Below are 13,549 nucleotides of genomic sequence, written 5' to 3'. Positions count from 1 at the left end.
TTCTAAAGAGATTCAGCTGTTACAAACCTTGTTTAGTTCCCAAGTAGCAGGTATGGACTTCTCAAAACATACTGGTTTTTAGAACTCTCTTTGTGACACAGAAGTGTGGTATTTCTTAAACTCGTAACAATATATTTGGAGAGCTCAAATGTGAAAGTCATGTCTGTAATTTTATTTAGAGCTTTTTTTTTTTTTTTCCCCCAAATTTGTCACCAACTTGCAACGAGATTTCTTGGAAACATAGACGTGTTTATGTTGTTGTGCCTTGAGATGAACATGTGTGGGCTTCTGAAGACACTGAATGTATGACTGGATGATACCTGAAAAGTGGGTCACTTCCTAGTCAGCGAAGGGTACACAGGGCTGAACAGGCAGGGCTTTTTGGCTTTTTCCATGTTTCTGCTTTTGGTGTGTGTGTGTGGACTAATTTTAGATACTCAGCTAGGAACTTGACTGGCTATCCTTTTTAGCATGTGATTTAAATTAATTTGGTTTTACCCATCAGTATTTATTTCAAGGGGACTAAATAAACACATTAAATGAAGCACTTAAGAACATTCTTATTTTGACTATCCACAGCGGTGGGAAATCTCTGTCCTTTGAGGGTAGGAGGAAGCCAGTAGTTAGGTCTCGTGAATATGGTAGGTGATCAAACCACTGATTGAAGTCATTGTTTCATGTTATAAACATGTGCGGAGCCAGCTACTACATTTCATTAGAAGGTACTGTAGATTCAAAAGTGAACGTGGGTCTGGCATTTCAGAAGGACACAGGTTAGTGAGATAAACGACTGTAAAAAGAGGCAGCACTGTAGACTGATGTCTACATCATACTGATGTCTACATGTGCATCAGAGGTGCACATGTGTTGTTAGAGCCCAGAGGGGGTCAAAATAAAAAGACACAGGGCACAGTGGCTCATACCTGTGATCCCAGCACTTTAGGAGGCTGAGGTGGGAGGGTCACTTGAGGCCAAGAGTTCAAGACCAGCCTGGGCAACATAGAGAGATCCCCATCTCTACAAAAATAAAAATAAAAAAATAAGCCACACATGGTGGCATGCGTCTATAGTCCTAGCTACTTGGGAGGCTGAGGCAGGAGGATCACTTGAGCCCTGGAGTTGAAGGCTGCAGTGAGCTATGATCACACCACTGCACTGTAGCCTGAGTGACAGAACAAGATCCCATCTCTGAAAAAAATGGATGAGTGAATTAATTAAATTTCAAAATAGAGACTTAATGGAAAATGAGAATTGTTGTGTACATGATTTATGAAGTGGCTTACATAATAGAATTTTGGATATGAAAGCCCTGAAAAATAGCTTCCTATTTTAAGGATGAACAGACTGGGATTTATTTCTGAAATTCTATAATTCTCAGTCAGTTGTAAGGCTTTCATTATATAATAGACTTTTTTTTTAACCAACGGAAGTTGGACCTCTTCAAAATGTGAGGTCCAAAAAGGTTTTGGGTATTGTTTGAATAACTCTCTTCTCCAAAGTAGACTGTTTTTGAAAAATGATTTCTTTCTGACATTTTAAAATTGAATATTTTTGACACACTGAATGCACCGAAGCATTATATGTCATGTTTATTGCCGAGAGTAGCTGTATAGCTTGTGGGAGACAGTTAACTTGGAGCTTTCTTGCATCTGGAAGTATGGGGAGAGAGAAGGCTTCTACACATCTCCTTTCATGTTATATTCTACAGGGAAAAAATTTCTATCCTGTAGACACTAGGTGACTCCCTTATGGATAATTTCATTTAACAATGATTTATGGGTGTTGCTCTATGCCAGGCACTGTTCTAGGAACCGATGCCAAGGCTCAGCTGATGGGCTACAGACATGAAGCCCTGTGCTCCTCAGTGGCACTCTGTAGGTAGATACAGAGCCACCATCTACTGGGTGCTTCTCCTAAGTGTGACAGTGCAGGCTGGCATACAATGCTACCCTCAAAGAGCTTGAAGCTAAGGTTCGCAAGGTTCTGTGCACAGGTAAAATTAGAATAAATACAGAGATGCCATAACAAGATGCCTTAGCAAAAAGAAAAACAAAGAATAAATGCAGAGAGAAAGAGAAATGTATAAAAGGTAGAGAGAGAAACACACCACAAGTTCATAGAAAAGAAAGGTTGTGTGTTTATCTGTGGCTGGGATGCTCAACAAATGCTTCATGGATAAAGAGCCTTTGAGCCAGACATTGAAAGAAAGGTAATGTTGAACTTGAGGACTTGGAATATCCTCGTTGAAGGAAACATGAGCTAACGCATAGGTAGGGAAGGGCAATGCCAGGTACAGAGTGGGCAGGAATCGATTTGTAGTTGCTGGGCAATGGTGTGTGTAAATGACTAAGGAGAAGATCAGGTAGCAAAGGTCCTTGGAGGCCAGAACCCAGAGAGCCTTGAATGGCATGTAACTAAATGATTTAAACCTAAGTTACTGGGGAGCAATGGAAGAATTTGAGTGGCAAGAGTCCCCGTCCTGAAGAGAGGCCTTGTCCGGGATCAGCATGTGGGTGCCTCTGGACTGTGAAATAGCCAGAGCTGGGAAGCCTTTTAGAGCTGCTGTAGTGGTCCAGGAAGGAGGTGGGGAGGGTCTGGGTGAGGGCAGGCCACTAGATGGAGAAAATGAATTTATGAGATGGAATTTAGGAACTGCCTAGATAATAGGGGTTGGCTGATGGGAAGCAAAATGCCCCAGAGCTTTGAACTCAGGTGCCATTCATTATTTCTATGCCATCTGCCAGGCATTACATAGCTATTATCTCATTTAATCTTCTCCTAATCTTGTGGGTTCATATTTTCATCCTTATATCAGAGACGAGAAAACTAAGGCTCAGAGAAAGTTAGCAACTGCTCTAAAATTGTACGGTTAACACGATCTAGAACAGGGACTTCGGTACAGGCCTCCCTGACCCCCAAGCCTGTGTTCTTTCTACTGTACTAGGCCTCGAAGACAGCGGACGTGAGAGTGAAGACAGTCTCTGTCCACTCTGGCATATTCAGCGTAGGTGCTGGTGAGATTCCCACCTTTAGGTGTCCATCAAGTGGCTGGAGACATGGAGCCGAATCTCGAGGACATCGGGAGGATTGAAGGTCTGCATCCTCATTTATTTATTTAGTAGTTACTTGTTGTGTCTTCATAGACCAGCTTGGCAGCACGAATGCTGAGGTCAACAAGAGAGGTGCGTCCTTCATGGAGCTGCCAGGCTGGGAGGGAGCCCTGATGGCGTGGCTTGAGTGTAAGGCAGGAGGTGTGCAGATTGGCCATAGGAACTTACTGGCCTAACCTTGTCAGGTCAGGGAAGCTCTCTAGAGGCAGATGTGGTTCTCAACATGATACTCAAATGATGAGGACCCAGATAAAAAGTGGGAAAACGGCACATCCCAGGCCATGGAAGTAGCGCGTACTCAGGCAGAGCAAGAGAGGAACACAATGTCTTTAAATCAAAAACCACATGTGGCTGGAATGGAGGGAACAGCGAGGAGATTAGGCTAGAGAGGTGAGCAGGAACCAGAATAAGAAATGCCTTGGAAGCTGTGAGAGGCTTGGAATTCACCTGTGAAGAAGAGAGTAGCCTCATCTGAATTCCTTGCCTCGATCATGGTCTCCAACAGAAGGTTAAATGGCTGTGGAGTCTAGAGGTTTTTTCCTTCGGTGTGGGCATCACCTCTTCTGAAAGGATGGTGTAATGGCTAATTGTATGTATCAGTTTGGCAAGGCCACAGTACCCAGATACTTGGTCAAGCACCAGGCTAGATGTCGCTGTGCAGGTATTTTTTTTAGATTGAGGTTTAACATTTATATCAGTAGACTGAGTGAAGCAGATTATCCTTTGTAATGTATGTAGGCTTCATATATCATCAGTTGAAGGCCTTAAGAGAAAAAGACTGAAGTCCCTAAAGAAGGAACTCTGTCTCCAGACTCCCTTCAGACTCAAGACTGCAACATCAGCCTGGCGCGGTGGCTCACACCTATAATCCCAGCACTTTTGGAGGCTGAGACGGGTGGATCACTTGAGATCAGGAGTTCAAGGCCAGCCTGGCCAACATGGCAAAAACCCATTTCTATTAAAAACACAAAAATTAGCTGGGCGTGGTGGCAGGCGCCTGTAGTCCCAGCTACTTGGGAGGCTGCGGCATGAGAATCACTTGAACCCAGGAGGCAGAGGTTGCAGTGAGCTGAGATGGTGCAACTGCACTCTAGCCTGGGCAACAGAGGGAGACTCTGTCTCAAAAAACAAAAAAAAAGACTGCAACATCAACTCTTCCCTTGGTCACCGGCATGCCCTGAAGATTGTGGATTTGTCAGTCCCTATAATTGCATGAGCTAGTTCCTTAAGGTAAATATCAGTATCTACCCCTACCCCCACCACTCACTCTCTCAATCTCAACCTCTCTCTCAATCTCCGTTTACCTCTCCCTCTCCCCCTATTGGTTCTGTTTCTCTGGAGAACCCTGACTAATGCAGATAGGAAGATAAAGAAATTTAAACTGTTCGACTCCCGTTGATATTAGCAGAAAGCTGCATCAGGCTTCTCTAGGTGTTCTTGGTGTATGTGTATATTGCTTTTTGTATAGATGAGAATAGTGAAGTACAGAAGGGATGTGATGTACCCACAGTCATGCAGAAGGCTGATGGGAGAGCCAAGGAGAAAACTCAGGTTTCAAACCTCTGGTGTAGTTCAGGTGCTTTCTTGCTATTTGGCCCTCATGTTTTTATTAGCAAGGTAATGAAGTTACTGAGTTTGCCGTGCGTAATTATTGGTAATGTTTATGGAATGTTCTCTGTATGTCAGGCACTGTTTTAGTTGCCCTACAGGTGTTAATGATTTTAATCCTTACAGCTACCTAATGAGATAGGGAATAATAGTATCCCATTTTACAAATTTTAAGCAATGAGTCCTGAGTGACAGAGCAGGACTGAAGACTCAGGCAGCCTGTCTGCAGAGGTTGTGCTGTTGACCACTCCACCGCTTCTCAGCTTAATGCCCTGGGCACAGCTTTTCATCTCTCCCTTTGGAACCATTGTCCAGAATATTTATGATGGTAGTGCGCTCTTGGTAGGGCTTGTGTTGAAAGAGAAAATGCTTACAAGTTATTTTTCAAGAGGCCCTTCGATAATGCTTCTTAGCGCCTTGAAAAACAGAAAGCATTCCCATTACAGCAACATTGTAGACCTCCTGCTAGAGTATATTTTTAGCAACTAGACTTTGCTGTCTAGCCTAGTGACATTGGTGGGCATCTGATTTGCCCAGGGTGATACAGGAGTGTGATAAAGTGGTGATACGAGTTGGCTCCTGATTCAGCATTTTGGGGTGTGTTCTGGGGAGAACATAGCAAACCTCTTTGTGTGTGTCCCTTGGTTCTTTGAGAGAACAGTCATCATAACTCCCATTTATTAGGTCTGTTGTGTGCTAGATGCTGTTTTAAGTGCTTTATAAACATTGTCTCATGGAATCTTCTCAACAGCCCTGAAGGCTGGCATTACCATCCCATTTTACATATAAAGTAAGCAGTGATTAAGGAGTTAAGTCACATTTCCAAAGCAAGTAGCAGAACCAAGGATTAAACCTCATCTGAATGACTCCAAGCCAGTGTTCTTGGTCACTTGGCTGTGTCTATACTGGGTATCTATACTGGAGCTCACCATTCTTCCCCGTAGACTATGAACTCTGTGAGGGCCTTTATTGATTCTCCACCATACTTCGCACCTGCCAAGTACACTACCTGACACATAGTAGGTGCTTAATGCATATACTGTCATGTGTCACTTAACAGTGTGGATAGGCAGTTTTGTCATTGTGTGAACATCATAGAGTGTACATCCATAAACCTAGACGGTATAGCCTACAACATCCCTAGGCTATATGATATGGCCCTGCTGCTCCTAGGCCACAAACCTGTACAGCCTACACTACAGCTGTACTGAATACATTGTAACACAGTGGTAAGTGCTTATATATCTAAGCATACATAAACATAGAAAAAGCAAAGCCGTGCAGTGTGTTACAATGGCTACAGTGTCACTAGGCAATAGGAATTTTCAGCTCCACGTAATCTTACCGGCCCGCCATCATGGATGTGGTACACCATTAACTGAAATGTTATGCTGCACATGACTGTGTACGGAGCGACTAACAGACCCATTGTGTTCTCTGTGATCGCTTCTGAATGACTACAGGACCAGGGCCAAAGAGCACAGACCTGTGAGTGCGTTATGGACTTACGTGGGTTTAGCCCTCACGATAGATATGAGCATATCATAATGAGTGTATCTAGTGTGTGAATGTATATCATAACTTAACCACTTTATGGACATCATAGTTTATCCATTTTAGTGATTCCAGGACATTGTATCTATCTGTGCTTTTTTGTTGTTGTTGTTGTTGAAATGGAGTCTCACTCTGTCACCCAGGCTGGAGTGCAAATGGCACAATCTTGGCTCACTGCAGCCTCTGCCTCCCCAGTTCAAGCCATTCTCCTGCCTCAGCCTCCTGAGTAGCTAGGACTACAGGCACACGCTACCACACCTGGCTAATCTTTGTATTTTTAGTAGAGATGGGGTTTCACCATGTTGGCTGGTCTCGAACTCCTAACCTCAAGTGATCTGCCTGCCTCAGCCAAAGTGCTGAGATTACAGGCATGAGCCACCACGTCTGCCCTCTAGCTATGCTTTAAGACAGGTCTCTCAGCCCGGACTGGAGTCGTGTAATACACGGCTTTGTCAGTAGCTCTCCTTCCCGCAAAGAAGTCTTGATAATCTTATACTCATCCCTGCCGTTAGGATTCAGGACCAATCTTTTATAGCCTGTACACCACACTGGTCTAGGACAGCACCTAAGTAATACTCATGCTATAAAATATTCATCAAGTTATATATTTTTTAAAACATCCCCAAAATTATCTTTTTCCTGTACTGAGAAGAATTTCAGGCTCCCCTCTCTCTCACTGCCTCTCTTCACACACACCTACCTTAGTCTGTCACCTATTTCGTAAACATATCTTCTTTAAAAAAAGAAAGAAAAGGCAGTACATGCTTTGTAAACTGAAACTAGATCATTTATATTTGTAGCATTTTTTTCTCCTTGAGGTTAATTTCCTTTGCTTCCCATAACTGGAAACTAATGATTCACTGCCATTATATAAGCTTATTTTTCCTCTTGGAAATAGTAAATTATAAGAGGTTTGACCAAAAAATACACATCAAAATTAGGCAGTATTCGGTGTTTAGCCTCCATCTGCCTTGTCTTCTTGTCTTTAGTTGTGCAAGTAGATGCTGATGATTTCTGGCAGAGCTCAAGTAAATCATGTGAATTTACTTTTTTTCCTCATAAAACAGATGGCATGGTCTAGCTCTGGGCTTGTATGTTTCATGAAGTACATGGGTCTGAGTGCATATTCATTTTGTGAGCCAAGGTTTATGCCTTCTTTTATAATTTTCTTTCACCGAAAATTACCCGGAGAGCTAGAAACTCCGTTTTTGTCAGTGTAAGAAGCTTTAGAATCCATATCCAGACTAAGGCCACGGAACAATGTAGATTCACTCAGTGAAAACTCACTAGCGGCCTTCTTTGTACTAGACTGTCACCTTTGCTTGGCTTTGAGAAGCTTCAAACTAGGGCAGTTTATGTTTGGAAATGGCCAGTCAAAATAGCAAGACAGACATAGGCAAGGATGTAATTTTTTTAAAATTTAAGAGGGGAATGGTGGAGCATGAATCAAAACAGAAGGTACTCTTACCTTCTTGGAACTATAAAATAAATACATTTGAAAAAGGCACCCTCTCAACCTTCCGAGAGTCAGAATTTTTGCTGCCACCCCTCATTTTGAATCTATTCTGAATTTTTTATTCTTTTTTTAGTAAGGAGGAAGAAAAATTTCTCCTGAAGAATTCATTGGAAATTAAAATTGACTTGCGTATTTTGTATTCTTTGGAATGTGATGAAGACTGATTTGAAAGGGCAGTGCTGGATTTGGTCAGGCAAAGGAAAGGAAGACGGTTACATGCAGTCATCCTGCCTAGCTCATCCCCGCCACGATGGAGAAGTGGGGTTGCTTTCGTTGTACTTTTTTCATTTCTTTTCTTGCCAAGCCCAGTGGCTTCTGTTATAACATGTGGCAACTTCTCCCTTGGAGACTGACTCAGTCCAAGTTACCATAATATTTAGGACCAGCTACAAAGACGTTTCTTCCCCTAAACCTGTGCCAAATCTAAATCAAACTATCTTCTCCTCCTTAGCCATTCAAATAGCTCCAGCTCTTATATAAAAATACGAGAAATACATAGGCCTCTTTTTGTTTTACTCCTGTTCAAACAGATAAACAAGGCACATCATGCCTAGTGTTGCTTTGAGCTCAATCACTTCCTCCTAAAACAGTCTTATACTATGTTGATTTTAAGAATTGCAACTTAGGTGTTCAGGAAGGAAGCAGACATATTCTGAGAGCACAGTCATTGTCTATGGTCTCAGAATATGTTTGCTTCCTTCTAGAACATCTGAGTTCTAGAAACTGCGTACAATAAACTGCTGTCAATGCTGCTGGAGGAAGGAAGAGTAATTCTGACATCACCGGCCTTCAACAGGTGTGGCTCTGAGCTTCTGGGCCTCAGAAGCCCTGACCTCTAGAGGCTGGGGGTCAGCAGGGCAGGGAGGTGATCTCGTCGTGGATGGCCACAGGTCATCCACCTGCCAAACAGTTAACCCTGAACAAGTCACCTCAGTTTATTTTGCTTTTAAAAAAGAAAGTCAGCAAAATAGAAAAAAAAAAAAAAAAAAGATTCTTCATAAATAAATGTGTTCTGATCTGTAAATACCCTGGTCATTTCCCCCTTGGCATTTGATATACATAGTGTAGGCATATTTTAGTCATCCTTGCTCAAGTAATTATATTCCATAACCAACTTTATTAGCATAAATTAACTTCCTCATATTTTTAGCAAGAGTTACTTTCCTTCATTGCTTAGCTTATTGTTTTGAAATATGAATTACTTCCAGCACAGTTCATTTTTGTGGATGGCATTTCTGTCTTTTTAATTTATAATTATTTGACATATACAAAAGATGGCATGTAATATACAAGTAAACTCTAAAGCACAATTTTAAAGGTGCTGCAGTGAACCACCATCCAACTTAAGAATTGGCTCATTACAAATGAGCTCTCTCTAAGCATCTTATTCCTAGCATTTTCCTGCTTTCCCACTATTCTGAAATTTGTATTCATAATTCTCCTAATTTTTAAACAAACGTATATTTTTTATCACAGTGTGATGAGTAAATGTGTGTTGCTAAAGGCATTTTGAGACATATAAAAATACTATCGGACTATGCACGGTCTTTTTGGAACTTGAGTTTTTCCTCCATATTATATTTGCAAAATTCACCCATGTTTTCAGGTATAGCTACAGTTCCTTCATATTGCCAGAATATTCTAGTATGTAAATATATCATAATTTATCCACTATCATGTTTATTGAAGGGGGGTGGGAAACAAGGAGCTCTCTTTTCAGACATGTTGAGTCTGAGATCTCTATTAGAAATCCATTGGAAGTGATGACAGGCAGGCGGATGCTGTAATTCAGGAGAGAGGTCTGAGATGGAACTAACAGCGTGGAGATGGCATCTAAAGCATTGTTTTCCTGACTGTTCTTAGAATGATGGGCTACTTAGCCCATCAGCTGAGATTTTTGTGTTAACATTTTTTTAAAAAATTTCTTAAAGGTCTACCTGGTGTTTTTTGTTTGTTTGCTTTTTCCCAAATCTGCCTGATCACTTTGCTGAGGTGTGACTCGTAAGGGAGTAAACGAGGAGAGTATGAGCTTCAGAGAAAAAGGGGGGAAGTATTTTGCCAGCCCTCATGGAATTTTGTGAGATCCAAATGAAATGCTAGATGCAAATTTGCTTTGTAAACTGAAAAAAGTTATGCACTTAATTATTATATTTGATGATGGTACCTTGTTGGGTTCTTAATACCTCATATTCACTGAGTGCTTACTTCATCTGTATTAACACATCTCATCTTTATAACAATCTGTGAGAAGCAGGTAGTGTAGATTCATATTTTACAGAGGAAACTACAGCTTATAAATGGTAGACCCAGGATTTGAATTCATAGAGTCTGCTTCTAGAAGGTGTGTTCTTAGCTCCAGTGCTATACTGTCATACTGATTTCCTGCCTACCTTCTCTCCTTCCTTCCTTCCTTCCTTCCTTCCTTCCTTCCTTCCTTCCTTCCTTCCTTCTCTCCTTCCTTGCTTCCTTCCTTTCCTTCCTTTTTTTTTTTTTTTGAGACAGGGTCTCACTCTGTCACCCAGGCTGGGGTGCAGTGGCTGAGAATAGCTCACTGTGGCCTTGACCTCCTGGGCTCAAGTGATCCTCCTGCTTCAATTTCCTGAATTACTGGGACTACAGGCACATTCCACCATGCCTGGCTAATTTTTAAATGTTTTGTAGAGATGGGGTCTCCCTGTGTTACCCAGGCTAGTCTCAAACTCCTGGACTCAAGTGATCCTCCCAAAGTGCTGAGATTACAGGTGTGAGCCACCACACCTGGCCATACTGTCCTTCTTTAAATGACAGGTTTCTTCCCACTCCTTCAGCTTCAAGAGTACAAACATTTTAGGATCACATTGCAACATGTCCACCTTGAACCCAGCTACAAAAATCCTACCCCAGGCAATGGGCCCCCAGCAAAGGGTTGTGTGTGCTGACCTAGTTTCACCACCGAACCCAGCCCCAGACCTCACAGGGCACTGCTCACCTGCCAAGTGCCCACTCCGTGCTTGTTGAAAATGGTGTCTTGATTTCAGTTATTTGCCTGAAGCCACCCAATAAGTCAGTAGTGGGCCAGAGAATAGAAACCAAGTCTCCTGCCTTTCAAGTGTCACGTTTGTTCTGTGTTAATAAACTATATACCTCCAGGGGATCTGGCAGAAATTTGAAAGTGCTTAATTTTACTGCAGTAAATACTTAAGAATCCTTTTTAAAGGAAGTCAAGCCCCGGCCAGGGAAAACGCGACCTGCTCTGAGGGCCTTTGACAAACTGACATGGGCACTAGGACTAGGTCATGGATCATTGGCCCTTGATTCTGTCTCCCACTGAGCATCCCAAAGGGGTTGAGACCTCTGCTGGAGCCACTAGGCTTCAGCCGGACCTGGAAATGTTCTCAGAAATGAAACTGGAATGCATGATGTCCTGGATTCATCAGGTCACAGCTGACTGCCATCAGGAGGTGTGACGGAGAAGGTTCCATTTATGCAACACTGTGGTGATACAGGTCAGGACCCAGGGGAATTAGCTCAGCCATCTGAATTGGCACCTCTCTGCTTTTCTCGCTGAGTGACAGGTGCTTTGCAGTTGGCTTCAGATGTTTGTGAATGTGCTGTGTTTCCTAAAGCCATGTCAGTCAGGAAGAAGATGTAGGCATTCAGGAGGTGGGAGAAGAAAATCTGAATTAGAAACAACTTGAGGATGGAGAACACAGGGAGGGATGGATTTTTGTCATCAGAAGAACACCAGGCAGATTTTAGTCCCTCAGCTAATAATACCATTTGAAAAATTGATGGAGAAATGTAACTGGAAGGTTTCGGCAAGACGAAAGCTGCATCTCCAAGGCTGGACTCTGTGTGTTCAGGTGAGAACTGGGTGTGAGTGTAATTATCAGAAGGGAGGGTTGTCACAGAAGGTGCACGATATGGAGTCACAAGGGGATGCATTATTTCCGTGAGTTCTCACAGTTCCCAGGGCAGCCACAGATGGTAGTAGTTTATGTCTGTCTGTCTGGACAGAAGGGGCAGTAGGCAGTTGTGGCAAGAAAAATGGACCAAATGAGGGCTGCACTCAGCAGGTTAAATTTGCTGTCAGTAAGTGTTCCTAGGTGAGACGCTTCAACACTAGAATGCTCTGCTGGGACTTTTCTTCCCCTTAGAAAAGTTCTTTGGACCAGGCGCAGTGGCTCATGCCTATAATCCCAGCACTTTGGGAGGCCGAGGCGGGCAGATCACCTGAGGTCAGGAGTTTGAGACCAGCCTGGCCAACATGGCAAAACTCCATCTACTAAAAATACAAAAATTACTCACGCCTGTAATCCCAGCACCTTGGGAGGCTGAGGCTGGCAGATCACAAGATCAGGAGATTGAGACCATCCTGGCTAACACGGTGAAACCCCTTCTCTACTAAAAATACAAAAAACTAGCCAGGCGAGGTGGCGGGCGCCTGTAGTCCCAGCTACTCGGGAAGCTGAGGCAGGAGAATGGCGTGAACCCGGGAGGTGGAGCTTGCAGTGAGCTGAGATCTGGCCACTGCACTCCAGCCTGGGCGACAGAGCGAGACTCTGTCTCAAAAAGCCGGGCGTGGTGGTGGGCGCCTGTAATCCCAGCTACTTGGGAGGCTGAGGCAGGAGAATCACTTAAATCTGGGAGATGGAGGTTGCAGTGAGCTGAGATCGTGCCACTGTACTCCAGCCTGGGCAACAGAGTGAGACTCCATCTCCAAAAAAAAAAGAAGGTTCTTTGTTCATACTTTCTCTGCGCTGCTGCCAGTAACTCTGGTGCTGTTTTCTGCAGCCTGTGTCGGTGGCTGGGACTTTCTCGACGGCAAGGCAGGCCGTGCATGAGGCCTCTAGGACCCAGGGTTGCCTCCCAATGCCGACGGCCCTGCGCTGTGTGAGCTTCGCAAGCCAGTTCCGCTCGCTTCACCTCAGGTTCCTTGTTCCTATGTGGACACGTTGCTTGTTTGGAGGATTAATTAATGACAGGGAATGTAAAGTGCGGTTGGTTTTGCTGGGGAAAGAGCAGGGAAGTGGAGACCTAGGCAACGTGATGTCACCTCTCTGATGAACTCCAAGGCCCCTGTCAACACCGGTGCCCTTGTCCTGACATTGTGGGGTTTGTGGCATGATTGGAGAGACCTCGCGTGCTCTCTGGGCAGCCCTTGTTAGTGCCGCCCGACTAGCTAGGAGATCCAGAGTTTCATGAGAACCCTCCCTCAGTGACAAAATCCGCCTTCCTCACTGTCAGGCTCAGGTTGTCCTGTGCCCCCACTGAGCCTGCTCATTATTGATTAATGAACTTGTAAAATGAGAAGTATTGTTTTACCAGAAGCTACATGTTTATGTGGGTGGTAAAAATGAGAAGAGTTGCTTGAGAACTGGTTCTCCTTTCCATGACTATATCCAAAGTTCAAATCTGGGCTTTGTGGTTATAAGACATGTTGAGTGAATAAAAATGAAGGAAATGCTGGGCATTTATCACATTTTTTTTGAGACAGGGTCTTACTCTGTCACCCAGGCTGCAGTGCAGTGGCACGATCTCGGCTCACTGCAGTCTCCACCTCCCAGGTTCAAGTGATTCTCATGCTTCAGTCTTCCAAATAGCTGAGATCACAGGCATGGGTCACCACACCCAGCTAATTTTTGTATTTTTTGTAGAGACAAGCTTTCGCCATGTTGGTCAGGCTTGTCTCGAACTCCTGGCCTCAAGCGATCCATCCGCCTTGGCCTCCCAAAGTGCTTACAGGCATGAGCTGCTGCGCCTGGCCTTTCACAATTCTTAA

The 13,549-nt window shown here is 43.7% G+C and overlaps 1 protein-coding gene and 2 long non-coding RNA genes across 8 annotated transcripts in view; 2 read left to right on the top strand and 1 right to left on the bottom strand.

Moving 5' to 3' along the window:
* Positions 1-13,549, top strand: part of LOC708686 (uncharacterized) — a 255,606-nt gene that overhangs the window by 168,279 nt on the left and 73,778 nt on the right. The window lies entirely within an intron of this gene.
* Positions 186-7,025, top strand: LOC144339957 (uncharacterized). Its single transcript, XR_013415585.1, has 2 exons — positions 186-4,093; positions 6,507-7,025. It is a non-coding gene; the product is annotated as an uncharacterized LOC144339957 (long non-coding RNA).
* LOC144339956 (uncharacterized) lies at positions 6,387-8,780 on the bottom strand. The gene is made up of 2 exons (XR_013415584.1): positions 6,655-8,780; positions 6,387-6,530 (listed from the first exon to the last, which is right to left on the bottom strand). It is a non-coding gene; the product is annotated as an uncharacterized LOC144339956 (long non-coding RNA).

The sequence above is a fragment of the Macaca mulatta genome, chromosome 3, assembly GCF_049350105.2.
Source record: "Macaca mulatta isolate MMU2019108-1 chromosome 3, T2T-MMU8v2.0, whole genome shotgun sequence".
In the NCBI taxonomy this organism is placed as follows: Eukaryota; Metazoa; Chordata; class Mammalia; order Primates; family Cercopithecidae; genus Macaca; species Macaca mulatta.
The sequence above is the reverse complement of the archived record's forward strand: the minus strand, read 5'-3'. Positions and strand labels throughout refer to the sequence as shown.